Below are 17,919 nucleotides of genomic sequence, written 5' to 3'. Positions count from 1 at the left end.
CTCATTGTTTAGAAGATGAGAACAGATCTAAAAGAACATATATTAACAATTCCAAATCTTAATATTGTTAAACATCCAAAGAGGAGACAACATATAAAATTGATTTTTTAGTAACTCAAATATACCTAAAATTACAAATCTGTAACACTTTTAAATGCTTCTGACAGAGATGGATGTCTAAACAATAAATATCAGTTTTATATTAACTACAGAGAAAAAAATTTAAGTTTATTTCTAGACAGAAGTTAAAATAGGAAACTGCAATCTGAAAATCTGAAGGGTAAATGCAACTGACATTTACTTCTGAGGGTCAGCCAGCTTGGAGATCCAAGTCTAGAGTCCAGAAGCAGAACATGTTTTCCAAACCAGATGCTTCCTGAGTCCAAAATACACTCTTTTTAAACCAACAATTTTTTTCCCTTTAAAAGGATTTTGGTGTAATTCTAAATTTAATTTCTCCAACTTAAAAAAAATTGTAGAAATTAGCATATGGTAAATTGGCTTAGATAAAACACTTGAATGATTATACTTGTCATATAAAGTGAGATTTACTTAATAATAATTGGTTTAATAAAATTTGAATAATAATCACTGAGTGAATATAAAAATCATATCCAGGAAATAAAGATGCTAACTACTCCAAAAGTAGAAAATAAGCTTTAAAATAAAATACATTGAGGGCAGACAGCAGAAGCAAGAAGAACTACAATCCTGCAGCCTGTGGAACAAAAACCACATTCACAGAAAGATAGACAAGATGAAAAGGCAGAGGGCTATGTACCAGATGAAGGAACAAGATAAAACCCCAGAAAAACAACTAAATGAAGTGGAGATAGGCAACCTTGCAGAAAAAGAATTCAGAATAATGATAGTGAAGATGATCCAGGACTGTGGAAAAAGAATGGAGGCAAAGATCGAGAATATGCAAGAAATGTTTAACAAAGACCTAGAAGAATTAAAGAACAAACAAACAGAGATGAACAATACAATAACTGAAATGAAAACTACACTAGAAGGAATCAATAGCAGAATAACTGAGGCAGAAGAACAGATAAGTGACCTGGAAGACAGAATGGTGGAATTCACTGCTGCAGAACAGAATAAAGAAAAAGAATGAAAAGAAATGAAGACAGCCTAAGAGACTTCTGGGACAACATTAAACGCAACAACATTCGCATTATAGGGGTCCCAGAAGAAGAGAGAGAGAAAGGACCCGAGAAAATATTTGAAGAGATTATAGTCGAAAACTTCCCTAACATGGGAAAGGAAATAGCTACCCAAGTCCAGGAAGCACAGAGAGTCCCATACAGGATAAACCCAAGGAGAAACACGCTGAGACACATAGTAATCAAACTGGAAAAAATTAAACACAAAGAAAAATTATTGAAAGCAGCAAGGGAAAAACGACAAATAACATACAAGGGAACCCCCATAAGGTTAACAGCTGATTTTGCAGCAGTAACTCTACAAGCCAGAAGGGAGTGGCATGATATACTTAAGGTGATGAAAGGGAAGAACGTACATACAACCAAGATTACTCTCCCTGGCAAGGATCTCACTCAGATTCAATGGAGAAATCAAAAGCTTTACAGACAAGCAAAAGCTAAGAGAATTCAGCACCACCAAACCAGCTCTCCAACAAATGCTAAAGGAACTTCTCTAAGTGGGAAATACAGGAGAAGAAAAGCACCTACAAAAACAAACCCAAAACAATTAAGAAAATGGTCATAGGAACATACATATCAATAATTACCTTAAATGTGAATGGATTAAATGTTCCAACCAAAAGACACAGGCTCGCTGAATGGATACAAAAACAAGACCCATATATATGCTGTCTACAAGAGACCCATTTCAGACCTAGGGACACATACAGACTGAAAGTGAGGGGATGGAAAAAGATATTCCATGCAAATGGAAATCAAAAGAAAGCTGGAGTAGCAATACTCATATCAGATAAAATAGACTTTAAAATAAAGAATGTTACAAGAGACATGGGAGGACACTACATAATGATCAAGGGATCAATCCAAGAAGAAGATATAACAATTATAAATATATATGCACCCAACATAGGAGCACCTCAATACATAAGGCAACTGCTAACTGCTATAAAAGAGGAAATCAACAGTAACACAATAATAGTGAGGGACTTTAACACCTCACTTACACCAATGGACAGATCATCCAAACAGAAAATTAATAAGGAAACAGAAGCTTTAAATGACACAATAGACCAGATAGACTTAATTGATATTTATAGGACATTCCATCCAAAAACAGATTACACTTTCTTCTCACGTGCGCATGGAACATTCTCCAGGATAGATCACATCTTGGGTCACAAATCAAGCCTCAGTAAATTTAAGAACATTGAAATCATATCAAGCATCTTTTCTGACCACAATGCTATGAGATTAGAAATCAGTTACAGGGAAAAAAACATAAAAAACACAAACAATGGAGGCTAAACAATACGTTACTAAATAACCAAGAGATCACTGAAGAAATCAAAGAGGAAATTAAAAAATACCTAGAGACAAATGACAATGAAAACACGACAATCCAAAACCTATGGGATGCAGCAAAAGCAGTTCTAAGAGGGAAGTTTATAGCTATACAAGCCTACCTCAAGAAACAAGAAAAATCTCAAATAAACAATCTAACCTTACACTTAAAGGAGCTAGAAAAAGAAGAACAAACAAAACCCAAAGTTAGCAGAAGGAAAGAAATCATAAAGATCAGAGCAGAAAAAAATGAAATAGAAACAAAGAAAACAATAGCAAAGATCAATAAAACTAAAAGCTGGTTCTTTGAGAAGATAAACAAAATTGATAAACCATTAGCCAGACTCATCAAGAAAAAGAGGGAGAGGACTCAAATCAATAAAATTAGAAATGAGAAAGGAGAAGTTACCACAGACACCACAGAAATACAAAGCATCCTAAGAGACTACTACAAGCAACCCTATGCCAATAAAATGGACAACCTAGAAGAAATGGACAAATTCTTAGAAAGGTATAACCTTCCAAGACTGAACCAGGAAGAAATAGAAAATATGAACAGACCAATCACAAGTAATGAAATTGAAACTGTGATTAAAAATCTTCCAACAAACAAAAGTACAGGACCAGATGGCTTCACAGGTGAATTCTATCAAACATTTAGAGAAGAGCTAACACCCATCCTTCTCAAACTCTTCCAAAAAATTGCAGAGGAAGGAACACTCCCAAACTCATTCTATGAGCCCACCATCACCCTGATACCAAAACCAGACAAAGATACTACAAAAAAAGAAAATTACAGAACAATATCACTGATGAATATAAATGCAAAAATCCTCAACAAAATACTAGCAAACAGAATCCAGCAACACGTTAAAAGGATCATACACCATGATCAAGTGGGATTTATCCCAGGGATGCAAGGATTCTTCAATATACGCAAATCAATCAGTGTGATACACCATATTAACAAACTGAAGAATAAAAACCATATGATCATCTCAATAGATGCAGAAAAAGCTTTTGACAAAATTCAACACCCGTTTATGATAAAAACTCTCCAGAAAGTGGGCATAGAGGGAACCTACCTCAACATAATAAAGACCATATACAACAAACCCACAGCAAACATCATTCTCAATGGTGAAAAACTGAAAGCATTTCCTCTAAGATCAGGAACAAGACAAGGATGTCCACTCTCACCACTATTATTCAACATAGTTTTGGAAGTCCTAGCCACGGCAATCAGAGAAGAAAAAGAAATAAAAGGAATACAAATTGGAAAAGAAGAAGTAAAACTGTCACTGTTTGCAGATGACATGATACTATACATAGAGAATACTAAACATGCCAGCAGAAAACTACCAGAGCTAATCAATGAATTTGGTAAAGTTGCAGGATACAAAATTAATGCACAGAAATCTCTTGCATTCCTATACACTAATGATGAAAAATCTGAAAGAGAAATTAAGGAAACACTCCCATTTACCATTGCAACAAAAAGAATAAAATACCTAGGAATAAACCTACTTAGGGAGACAAAAGACCTGTATGCAGAAAACTATAAGACACTGATGAAGGAAATTAAAATTGATACCAACAGATGGAGAGATATACCATGTTCTTGGATTGGAAGAATTAACATTGTGAAAATGACTATACTACCCAAAGCAATCTACAGATTCAATGCAATCCCTATCAAATTACCAATGGCATTTTTTACAGAACTAGAACAAAAAATCTTAAAATTTTGTATGGAGACACAAAAGACCCCGAATAGCCAAAGCAGTCTTGAGGGAAAAAAGCAGAGCTGGAGGAATCAGACTCCCTGACTTCAGCCTATACTACAAAGCTACAGTCATCAAGACAATATGGTACTGGCACAAAAACAGAAATACAGATCAATGGAACAAGATAGAAAGCCCAGAGATAAACCCATGCACCTATGGTCAACTAATCTATGACAAAGGAGGCAAGGATATACAATGGAGAAAAGACAGCCTCTTCAATAAGTGGTGCTGGGAAAACTGGACAGCTACATGTAAAAGAATGAAATTAGAACACCCCCTAACACCATACACAAAAATAAACTCAAAATGGGTTTGAGACCTAAATGTAAGACCGGACACTATAAAACTCTTATAGGAAAACATAGGAAGAACACTCTTTGACATAAATCACAGCAAGATCTTTTTTGATCCACCTCCTAGAGTAATGGAAATAAAAACAAAAATAAACAAATGGGACCTAATGAAACTTAAAAGCTTTTGCACAGCAAAGGAAACTACAAACAAGACGAAAAGACAACCCTCAGAATGGGAGAAAATATTTGCAAACGAATCAGTGGACAAAGGATTAATCTCCAAAATATATAAATTTGGGTTGGAATTTAATCTGAAAAGATCTCATTCTAGTATATAGCGTTTCTATGTGCATTTTTTTAAAAAAAGAACAAAAAGAAGAAGAAAGAAAAGATCTCATGCAGCTCAATATTAAAAAAACAAACAACCCAATCCAAAAATGGGCAGAAGACCTAAATAGACATTTCTGCAAAGAAGACATACAGGTGGCCAAGAAGCATATGAAAAGCTGCTCAACATCACTACACTAGTTTTTAGAGAAATGCAAATCAAAACTACAATGAGGTATCACCTCACACCAGGTAGAATGGGCATCATCAGAAAATCTACAAACAACAAATGCTGGAGAGGGTGTGGAGAAAAGGGAACCCTCTTGTACTGTTGATAGGAATGTAAATTGATACAGCTACTATGGAGAACAGTATGGAGGTTCCTTAGAAAACTAAAAATAGAATACCATATGACCAAGCAATCCCACTGCTGGACATATAACCAGAGAAAACCATAATTCAAAAAGACACATGCACCCCAATGTTCATTGCAGCACTATTTACAATAGCCAGGTCATGGAAGCAACATAAATGCCCATCGACAAATGAATGGATAAAGAAGATGTGGTACATACATACAATGGAATGTTACTCAGCCATAAAAAGAAATGAAATTGAGTCATTTGTAGAGACGTGGATGAATCTAGAGACTGTCATACAGAGTGAAGTAAGTCAGAAAGAGAAAAACAAATATCGTATGTTAGCGCATGTATATGGAACCTAGAAAAATGGTACAGATGAACCAATTTGTAGGGCAGAAATTGAGACACAGATGTAGAGAACAAACACATGGACACCAAGCGGGGAAAGCGGTGGGGTGGGGGTGACGGTGTGATGAATTGGGAGATTTAGATTGACATGTATACACTGATGTGTATAAAATGGATGACTAATAAGAACCTGCTGTATAAAAAAATAAATAAAATAAAATTCAAAAATTCAAATAAATAAATAAATAATAAAATACATTATCATTTAAGTATAATATTGATTATGCCAATATTAGTATGAAATATAAAAACATTAATCATTTTATTTTAAAACTTAAGATTACATAAAGTCTTTTTTTTAACTTACAGATTTTTTTCTAACAAAGCACAGTCTACTTAGTCTACTATGTTCCACTCTTCTTCCTGGGCACACAACTAGAATATATTTTCCAGCCTCCCTTAGAGCTAGTTGAGATCATGCGACAGAGTTCTGGTCAATGGATCTGAGTAGAAGAGATGTGTGGCATTCCAGGCCTAGCCCATTAAACACTCCCTTATCCCCGCAATCCTCTATTTCCCCATCTACCCACGAAAGAGAGAGGGCTCCAAGGACTTCCAGGAGTATGTAGCATCAAGATGGAACAGATGATTCACAGAGCAAAATTCCCCTCTACCTCCTACCTCACAAATACTCCAACAAATTTTGGAGTATTTGTTACCACAGTTAACCTGACCTGTTTAATAAAATTAGTATTCAGAGAGGAATACTCGCATACTCCTCAAAACTTTTTTTTTAATGGTAGATTGAAAGAAATCACTTCACTTTCTATGTTTGTATCTTCAGGGCTTATGCAGTATCCTGGTTGGGCTTACTCTTTCCGTAATGTTGTTAGTTTCTTTAAGAGACTAAGACGTAGAAGACTTGAGTTCTTTACTCAGTCTCTTCTATGAAATAAACTATGAGCCCTTGGACAGGTCACTTCTCTCTGAGGCTCATCAGTACAATTTAGGGGTTGGAATTTAATCTGAAAAGATCTCATTCTAGTATATAGCTTTTCTATGTGCATTTTTTTTAAAAAAAGAAGAAAAAGAAGAAGAAAGAAAAGATCTCTTCAAACCCTAACATTTTGATTGTTAGACTCACTTTGGAATCTAGTCAACAGTTCAAACTCCTTGTCGCTCTCTATTTAACTTTTTCTCCAATGAAGTTCATACTTGGAACTTTGTTTTGTCCAATAAAATACATCAATTTATTAAATTTTTTTCAATCAAGGACAATTGCCAATTGCTAAGAACTGAGTATATCTTGAGTACTACCATACACACTCCTAATTCCAATCAAAAGCAAAAAAACTTAGAATTTTAACTGGATTATAAACAGACACATACATAAGTTTCCTAAGGTGTTTTAAAAGTTTGATAATAAGTCAGGAATCTGAGGACCCCAGATTGGTAATAGCACCCAATTGCTAGATGTCTCCCAATATTTCTCTCTCCTTTAATCATACAGTTGGGTACATACATGGCAGCCCAGCTAAGGGCTATACTTCAGTCTACCTTATAGCTAGGTGTGACCATGTGACTAAGTTCTGGCCAATGGAATGAAAATGGGAATGACATGTTCCACTTTCAGGTCCTTCCCTGAAAAGGATTAAGTGTACACTCTCCTGAGTCTTATTCCTCTTCCCACGGGCTGAAGACATCTTGGATCAATAGTGGAAGTCACATTTTGAGGATGCACAGGTACCCCATACCAACCCTGGACTGCCACTGATCTCTGAGTGTTATGAGAGAAATTATCTTCTCTCTGCTTTAAGCCATTACATTTTATAGCCTTTGGTATAACAGCTTAGACTGTACCCTAATACAGTAAGTGGTGTTTGTGTCCCAATGGGAAATAAGGTTGAGCCTTCTTGACGCCCAATTATAATACTTCTTCAAAACACTGAATTCCATCCCCTATCATTCCTCCTTCTCTTACCTATCCAAGCATTCTTCTTGCCATTCATACATTAAAGCAACATTCATCAAAGTCCTTATTTGGCAAATATTTTGAGGGAAATAACTATACATTTTTGCTATTCTATAGTTTTCCTATAACTCTAAGTGCAATGTCACTCAAAAATAAGTATTAGGAAAAAAGTTAACAGATGATAGTGGGCATTTCCTTAAAAAGAGTAATCAATTACATAATGGGGGTGGGGGTACCTTCAGTTGATAGTAGTGACCATATTTTAAACAACTTTGTATCCCCCACAGTACCTAACCTGTACTTTGTACACAGAAGATGTGTTGACTATGAGTCATTAATAGTGACAAAATAGCCATGTTCTTTCAGGAAACATAAATATTAGGGAAAGAAAATATCAGAACAGGTTTAAGTTATCATGCAATCAAACATAAGAACCCCCAATTGAAATGAATTTTATAATTAAGTGGATATATTTTTTAAGATAAAGGCCTTTGGAAAAATAATTTCATGTTTTTCTTTGAGGCTAAATTAAATCACAAATATATACTTCACATGATCACTCAAAAATATTACTTTAATTATTACCATATCTTCAGTACCGAGAACAGAACCTGGCACCCAGTAGGCACTCAACAAATATTTGTTGAATTAATCAAAAATATCTACTTATTAAGCACACACTATGCGCTAGGCACAGGAAACACTATAGGGAAGAAGACACTGTCTTTGCTCTCACAAAGCTCAAGATCTACTGAGGCATAAAGATAAGTAAAAGGGTAATTACCACATTGAATATAAAAAATATTAAAAAAGGAGTAAGTAATAGGGTTCTCTAGGAGCACACAAGATAAGTCTCTAACCCAGAATGGATTGAAAGATAGAGAGCAGAGTCAGGGAAACCTAACTGGAGGAAGTAATATCTGAAGTGAAAAATGAGTAGAAATTGGAGGGTAGAGGGTGAGGAACAAGTTGAGGGTAGAGTGATAGTGAGTTCAGCATTAGACTTATTTATTAAATTTGAAATGATATCTATAGCCAGCATGCCAACTATTAACTTCCCTACCCAATAGCCTCTTCCTAGTAACCAAGGAAATAAAAATTACCATTTTTCACTTAGAAACTTTATTAAGAGTTTTCAAAATTATAAGCCCAGTGCTGGAAATGGAGGGTATATAAATTACTATGGCAGGGGTAACAAACCACTCCAAACTTAGCGGCTTAAATCAATAATCATTTATCTCTCACAGTTTCTGTGGGTCATGAATTCAGAAAGGGCACAGCCAGGATGGGGCTAGCTGGGGCTGTCAACAGGAATACTTATAGTGGACACTATCTGTGACATGGTTCCAAGGGCAAGTATCTCAAGAGCTAGCGAGCCAGGTGGAAACCACATTACCTTTTATGAACTAGCCTTGGAAGTCAGGAAGCTTCACTTCCACTGTACTGCATTTCTGGAGACAGTTACAAAGGTCTACCCAGGTGTCAGGGGAGGAGATATAGGTCCTACCTTTCAACTGAGGTGCGTCGAAGTTATAGCACGTGAGATGGGATATGTATATATGATACCAAAAAGATAAATGCATATGATACCAAAAAATGATATATAGCGATATAATATATATGTATATATCTCATATATATGGGTACAGCCATCTTTGAAAAATACAATCTATCATAGAGGGAGTATAAACTGAGACAATATCTCAGATGACAATTTGCCAATGTTATAAATAACTTAAATATTAATAGCCTTTGATCCAGCAATTCTAGTTTTAGAAACTTATTCCAAGGAAATAATCACAGATGCATGTTAAAATTTAGTCATGAAGATATAAAATTTGTTATTGTATTATGTCTGTAATAGTAAAAAATATATATAAGCAAACTACATATCCAATAGAAAACCGGTTAAATAAAAAGTATGATGTAATAGTGCACTAGAATAGTATATTAAAAATAACTTTAGAATTCTATGATATGGGAAAAAATTCTTGATATATTAAGGGGGAAAGTATATACACCATATGTGCAATATGATTTCAAATTTATAAAATGGATACATACAAATGCACAGAAAAATAAAACTAAAAGGAAACAGACTGTTTTTTATTAATGGTCATTAAACTTTTTATTCCTTTATTTCCTTATATGGAAGGATGATATAATCAGGGAGAAAAGTTTAGAAAGTACAAATTAACCCCAAACTCTTTTACCTGTGGATTGATGTCATTCACCAGTTTAGGAAATTTCACAGCTGTTGTCTCTTCAAATGTTGTTTCTAGTTCATTTTCTTTCCTCTCCTTAAGAGATTTCAATTAAATGTATGTTGGAACTTTTTCACTGTATCATCTTATGTCTTATGCCTTCTTCTTTATTTTCCTCTTCATCCTTTTGTCATTCCATCCTTCTGAATTCTGAATATTTTCTATGACCTATCTTCTAGTTTACTAATTCTCTCTTCAATTCTGTTTGAAATGTTATAAATTCATTCACTGAATTCTTGATTTTGGTTATTGCACTTTTTCAGATCCATAATTTCTATTAAAATCTACTATGTCTTTCTTGTATCATTTTCATTTCTCTGCCCAATTTTTAATTGGGAAGTTGACAAGCATAGTTATTTTAAAGTCTGCATTTGGGACTTCCCTCGTGGTCCAGTGGTTAAGACTCCATTCTCCCAGTGCAGGGGGCCCGGTTCGAGCCCTGGTCAGGGAACTAGATCCTGCATGCCACAACTAAGAGCCTGCATGCTGCAACTAAAGATCCTGCACGCCGCAACGAAGATTTCACATGTGGCAATGAAGATCCCGTGTGCTGCAACTAAGACCTGGAGCAGCCAAATAAATAAATAAATATTTAAAAAAATAATACTAAAGTCTGCATTTGATAACTGTAGTATAAAGAGCCCCTTCAGGAGTTTCTATTATCTGTTGGTTCTTCAGGTTCTTGTTCATGTTGACTTGTTTCCTTGCGTGTCTGGTTATCTTTGACTCTGTATTGAATATTATATTTGAAACATTATTAGTAGGAATAATTTAAAACCTGGGATGAAGGTACTTTCCTCTAGGGAAGTTTTTTTTTTTTTTTTCTTCTTCCAGGCACCTGAAGACACTAGTAATCCGGGTTTACCTTAATTCACTTTTCAGGCTCCAAATGACTCAGAGCTGGATGCAGTCTGTGTGCAGGATGTTTAGTTCAATTTCACCAGTATTCACAGGGAAGTATTCACAGTATTCACAGTATTCACCAGTATTCAAGTGGGAGTATTTTCAGGGTTCCCACCTATGGTAGGTCCTAAATTCCAATATTTGTCCCTCTATCCTAGCAAGGCTAACAGAAAGACTGCTAAACCTCTTGGCTGCCCATCCTGGATCAGAAAATGAATACAGGTCAAAGGTGGCCCTAAATGCTAAACTCAACCTCTCTGAATTTCTGTCTTCTTCCAGATCGTGAACTGGAAATTCCTGACTAACCTGCTGAGTCATTAACACCTATAAATCTATACTTTGTCTATCTTTTCTAGCTGTTAGAGGAAAGTTGTCCAAACTACCTCATCTGTCATTACTAGAACCAGAAGTCCTTCTACTATACAATACTGTTCTACATAGTATAGTTTTACATACATTTAACTTACACATATTCAACTATATGTACTTAGCCCTACCTCCCAAAGCACTGTTAAAGATTACATTCTGTGCATGTGCTCCATTATATATAGTGAATTACTATATACATTATTATACAGTAATGTTAACTGTACCAAGATAGATACCTGAAGTCACATATTCTGTAGTTCATAGGCAATTTAAGATTTTCCAAGTATAATTTTTTACTTTATGAAATTTTTGTTATTTATTGACTTTAGAATCTAACTCCCAAGTAAGACAAGAGTCTACTATATCAGGGATACTCTGACACTGAAGTTTTCTATTAGGGATACTTTAGACATTTTAATTCTGAGTAGGAGCTTAAACAAGATGACATCTAGGTCCCTGTCAACTGAGATTCTGTAATTCTATACTTAATTTAATTTGTACCAGAAAAAGATTCATGGCCTGATGTTTAATACGTATTTTGGAGTGGTGAAAATACTAACAATCAGGAGAAACTCCCATCAGCATGAAAACTATCAATGAAGGAAACAATAAGACGGGTTTTATTTCTTTTTTAATAAGGCCCAATTTTCATATGCTTCCAAACTCATGCTACAATTATGGTCTGGCTGCATTTCTCAGAAATTAAATATCTCTATCTCATATATATGTCATCTTTACATATGCTACAGAAATAATCCAAAAGAAAAAAAAAAGCTGTATGCAAAACAAGGCTCTCAGCATTCTTGAAAATAGCTTTTAAAAAATCAGAAACACCTTATTGTATCTATATGAGACGATGGATGTTAACTAAACCTACTGTGGTAATCATTTCACAATATATATAAATCAAACCATCATGCCATGTACCTTAAACTTTTTTTTTTTTTGGCTGCACCATGCAGCATGCGGGGTCTTAGTTCCCCAACCAAGGATCAAACCTGTGCCCCCTGCAGTGGAAGCATGGAGTCTTAACCACTGGACCCCAGGGAAGTCCTGTATACCTTAAACTTATACAGTGACGTATGTCAATTATTTCTCAATAAAACTGGAAAAAAATCAGAAACACTAAGATGTTCAACAAACAGAAAATGTTAAGTATGACATATATACCAAGTATTATCTGTCAATAAAATTATAATTATGTTCTGCATGATAAAAATTACATAAATAAATACAAAAGACAAACTGAAAAAAAAAACATTTGTAATCAAAACAACTAACAACCCAATTAAAAAAATGGACAGAGGACCTAAACAGACATTTCTCCAAAGAAGACCTACAGGTGGCCAACAGGCACATGAAAAGATGCTCAACATCACTAAATATTAGAGAAATGAAAATCAAAACTACTGATATAATGAAGTATCACTTCACTCTGGTCAGAATGGCCATCATCCAAAAGCCCCCAAATAATAAATGTTGGATAGGGTGTGGAGAAAGAGGAACCCTCCTACACTGTTGGTGGGAATGTAAATTGGTGCAGCCACTATGGAGAACAGTATGGAGGTTCCTTAAAACACTAAAAATAGTTACCATACGATCCAGCAATCCCACTCTCAGGCATATAAAATCCCAGTTTTCTGGAAAAGACAAAAACTCTAAGTTGAAAATATACACACACTCCAATGTTCATAGCAGGACTATTTACAGTAGCCAAGACATGGAAGCAACCAATGACCATCAACAGATGAATGGATAAAGATGTGGTGTATACATATATACACACAATGGAATATTACTGAACCATAAATAGAATGAAATAATGCCATTTACAGCAACATGGATGGACCTAGAGATTATCATACTAAGTGAAGTCAGACAAAGACAAATGTCATAGATGTCACTTTTATATGGAATCTAAAAAAATGATACGAATGAACTTATTTACAAGACAGAAATAGATTCACAGGCATAAAGAACAAACTTATGGTTGCCAAAGGGGAAGGGGGGAGGGATAAATTAGGGGTTTGGGATTAACAGATACACACTACTATATATAAAATAGATAAACAACAAGGTCCTAACTGTATAGCATAGGGAACTATATTCAATATCTTGTAATAACCTATAATAGAAAAGAATCTGAGAAAGAATACATATATGTGTATAACTGAATCACTATGCTGTACACCAGAAAGTTAACACAACATTGTAAATCAACACTACTTCGATAAGAATAAAAAATAAAATAAAATAAAACCATCTGTAATATGTAAGTTAACCAAAGGTTTATTTCTTTAAAATAAATAAAAAAGGGAAAAGATCAATGACTCAATAGAAAAATAGACAAAAGATATGAAGACATTTCATAAAAAAGAAAATGCAGATAGATGTCTTTTGTGACATCTATCAAAATGAAAGTATGAAAATATATTCAGCCTCATTTTTAAGAAAAATTAAAATATAGTTTTCATTTTTCACACTGGCAAAGAAAAATATTTGATACTACATTGTGGTGCAAGAATTTGGGAAAGCAGGCACTTTTATATATTTCTGGTAGAAGAATAAATTGGTACACCCTCTCTGGAGGGCAATTTGGCAATATCTATCAAAATTTAAAGGCACATAACCTGACTCAATATTCTGTTTCTAGGAATTGATGTCACAGAGATACTGAGAAACACACATCTAAATGTGTGTGTGCTACAAGCATTACCCTGATTGCAATAGCAAATAGCAAAACCAAACCATAAATGCCCATTAGTAAGACACTGGTTAATTAGTTTGGATATCAATTTAATGAAATACTATCTAGCTCTTATAAAGAATGGAGCAGTTCTATATATACACTGACAAAAAGATTTAAAGTGGGGGAAAAAAGCAAAGGGCAGGACACTGACAGGATAGTATACTAGTATTTATATTAAGGAACAGGTTAAATATCTGTGAAAATATGTACAAAAAGCTAATAATAGTGTCTCTGGGTAGGAACACTTAGATGGATATGGGAAAACAATTGAGAGGGTATTTAGTCAAGTACCTTTTGAATTTGTGTATGTATGGCCTATTTGTTTAACTATATAAAATTACATAGGATAGAATTCCATGTTATGAGCATGGAAATGTTGTGGTAAATAGAAAAAGAAACAAAAATTTAAGCACACTGTGCTAACAGGCAAAGAAAAACTAGATACACTTACAGACAAAGACTAAGTGGGAGGGACTTTCCTGGTGGTTCAGTGGTTAAGAATCTGCCTGCCAATGCAGGGGACACGGGTTTGAGCCCAGGAAGATCCCACATGCCACGGAGCAACTAAGCCCATGCACCATAACTACTGAGCCTGAGCTCTAGAGCCCGCGAGCCACAACTACTGAGCCCACATGCCACAACTACTGAAGACCGCGGACCTAGAGCCTGTGCTCTGCAATGAGAAGCCACTGCAATGAGAAGCCCGCACACCGCAATGAAGAGTAGTCCCCGCTCTCCGCAACTAGAGAAAGCCTGCGTGCAGCAGTGAAGACGCAACACAGCCAAAAATAAATAAATAAATAAATAAATTAAAAAAATGACTAAGTGGGAAAGAGAAAAATGTAAAAAAAAAGATGTCATATTATAGTTTAATTTATATTAATATATTAAAATTATTTATATATAAAATACTGATGAAGGAAAAAGACCTAGATATATGATTTTCCACAAGACTGCCCCCACTTCAGACATTAGTCCCAAGTCCCAGGCCACCCTTACTTCTTACAGATTGGCTATAAATCAAGGGTTCCCATGATCCCCTCCTCAGGTTCAATAATTTTCTAGAATAGCTCGCATAACTCGGGAAAACACTTTACTTGTGTTTCCCAGTTCATTATAAAGGACACAACTCAGGAAGAGCCAAAGGGAAGAAATGAACAGGGCAAGATAATACCCAAAACCCAAGGTATTTACCCAAGAGTAAAGCATGGAAAGATAAGAGAGGCTGAGAGACAAAGAAGATACAGGGTGAAGGCTTAATACATTTAAGAAGATTCCCTGAAGGAGGAGAAAGATAGAAAACACAGCAAAATTGTTGTTCTCCTCTTCTACCTACTTTCACAATTTTCTTTTTGTCTATGTTTTCCAGAGATTAACACCTAGAAACATTATAGCTAATCTTTTGAAATCAAGACAAAAAGAAAATTATAAAAGTAGGTAAGGCTTCCCTGGTGGCACAGTGGTTAAGAATCTGCCTGCCAATGCAGGATACACGGGTTCGAGCCCTGGTCCGGGAAGATCCCACATGCCGTGGAGCAACTAAGCCTGTGCGCCACAACTACTGAGCCTGCGCTCTAGAGCCCGTGAGCCGCAACTACTGAGCCCATGTGCCACAACTACTGAAGCCCACGTGCCAAAAGCCCGTGCTCCGCAACAAGAGAAGCCACCGCAATGAGAAGCCTGCGCACCGCGAGGAAGAGTAGCCCCTGCTCTCAGCAACTAGAGAAAGCCCGCGCACAGCAACGAAGATGCAACGCAGCCAAAAATAAATAAATAAATAAAAATTAAAAAAAAAAAAAAGTAGGTAGAAAAAAATTACCTTCAAAGAAATGATAGTCATTCTAAGTTGACTTTTCAACAGTAACAATGTAAACTGGTAGGCAATGGGATTATATCTTTAATGCACTGAAAGAAAAAACTGCCAATGTTAATTTCACCCAGCAAAAATATCTTAGAAGAAACATTGTAAAATAAAGACATTTTCAGACAAAAACTAAGAGCTCAATGTCAGACGGAAGTAAAATGATCCCAAATGGAAGGTTTGAGTTGAGAAATGAAGAGAAAAGGATATATAGATTACTCTACATAAATATTGACTATAAAAAGAACATATGGTAGGGCTTTTAAAATATAGACTAATAAAAGTAAATATAGTTAGTGTTCTAAAATCCTTCTGTTATCTGAGAGTTAGATAAAGGTATTGATTAACATCTAAATAACACAATGGTCAAAAAAGAAATAACAGCAATTAGGAATATTTTGAATCAAATGGTAATGAAAATACTACATACGAAAAATGTATGGGTACAACTAAGTAGTAGTTTGAGGGAGAAAAGTGTACATATCAGAAAAGGCTTAACATTAACGATATAAACATGCATTTTAAGAATGAAATGAGGACTTCCCTGGTGGTACAGTGGTTAAGAATCCGCCTGCCAATGCAGGGGACACGGGTTCAAGCCCCGGTCCGGGAAGATTCCACATGCCACAGAGCAACTAAGCCCGTGCACCACAACTATTGAGCCTGCGCTCTAGAGCCCGTGAGCCACAACTACTGAGCCCACGTGCTGAAAACACTGAAGCCCATGTGCCTAGAGCCCGTGCTCTGCAACACGAGAAGCCACCGCAATGAGAAGCTTGTACACCTCAATGAAGAGTAGCCCCCGCTGGCCGCAACTAGAGAAAGCCTGCGCACAGCAACGAAGACCCAACGCAGTCAAAAAAATAAATTAATTAAAAAAGAAAAAAAGGGGGCTTCCCTGGTGGCACAGTGGTTGAGAGTCTGCCTGCCAATGCAGGGGACACGGGTTCGAGACCTGGTCTGGGAAGATCCCACATGCCACGGAGCGACTAGGCCCATGAGCCACAATTGCTGAGCCTGCGCGTCTGGAGCCTGTGCCCCGCAACAAGAGAGGCCGCGATGGTGAGAGGCCTGCGCACCGCGATGAAGAGTGGCCCCCACTTGCCGCAACTAGAGAAAGCCCTCGCACAGAAACAAAGACCCAACACAGCCATAAATAAATTAAAAAAAAAAAAAAAAAAAGAATGAAATGAACAATGGAAGGACCAAGAGGACATTATGCTAAGTGAAATAAGCCAGTCACAGAAGGACAAATACTGCATGGTTCCACTTATATGAGGTATCTAAATTAGTTAAACTCATAGAAACAGAGTAGGATGATGGTTGCCAGGGGCTGGGGGGAGGAGAAAATAGGTTGTTGCCGTTCGAAGGGTATAAAGTTTCAGTTATACAAAAGGAATAAATTCTAGAGATCCGCTGTACAACACTGTGTCTATAGTTAACAATACTGTATTGTGTACTTAAAAATGTGTTAAGAGGGTAGATCTTATATTAAGTGTTCTTACCACTAATAAAAGAAAAAAGAATGAAATGAATAATAAAATTGACAATGAACAAAAACCCCTAAACTGGAAGAGCATAAATTAATGAACTAGAAAATAAACATCAAAAGAGAGTATATACAGGGACTTCCCTGGCAGTCCAGTGGTTAAGACTCCGTACTTCCAATGCAAGGGGTGTGGGTTCGATCCCTGGTCAGGGAACTAGGATCCCACATGCCGTGCAGCAGAGCCAAGAAAATATAAAAAAATTTTTTTAAAAATTGTTTTAATAAATAAATAAAAGAGTATATACAAAGCAAAAAATTTGTTCTTAAAGAAAAAAGAGAAGGCACAAATAAATAACATCATGAAAGAAAAACAGGTCAGTGCTAGAGATACCACAGATATTAAAAAGATAAAAGGATATTAAGAACAATTTTGTACCAATAAATTTGAAAATTTAGACAAAATGGACAATTTTGCTCAAGGGAAAAGAAAACCTGATTAGAATTATAAACGTGAAAGAGATTAAATCATAAAATGTTCCTGCAAAGAAAGCTCCAGTCCCAGCTGACTTTAATGGTAAGTTCAAAAGTATATTTAAGAAATAAATCATTCAAATCTTAAAAGAACTCTTCCAGGGAAGATAAAAAGAGGGTACACCCACCAACTCTTTTCCTGTGTTTAGCTTAACCT

General features: G+C 35.7%; 1 protein-coding gene and 1 long non-coding RNA gene across 5 annotated transcripts in view; one reads left to right on the top strand and one right to left on the bottom strand.

The window, feature by feature from the left end:
- PGM2L1 (phosphoglucomutase 2 like 1) overlaps nt 1-17,919 on the bottom strand; it is an 81,497-nt gene that overhangs the window by 45,133 nt on the left and 18,445 nt on the right. The gene's annotated exons all lie outside the window — the stretch shown is intronic.
- LOC309637179 lies at nt 11,089-16,630 on the top strand. The gene is made up of 2 exons (XR_014250446.1): nt 11,089-15,318; nt 15,686-16,630. It is a non-coding gene; the product is annotated as an uncharacterized lncRNA (long non-coding RNA).

Source organism: Balaenoptera physalus (assembly GCF_965194825.1).
Source record: "Balaenoptera physalus genome assembly, chromosome: 10".
NCBI classification, from domain to species: domain Eukaryota; kingdom Metazoa; phylum Chordata; class Mammalia; order Artiodactyla; family Balaenopteridae; genus Balaenoptera; species Balaenoptera physalus.
The sequence above is the reverse complement of the archived record's forward strand: the minus strand, read 5'-3'. Positions and strand labels throughout refer to the sequence as shown.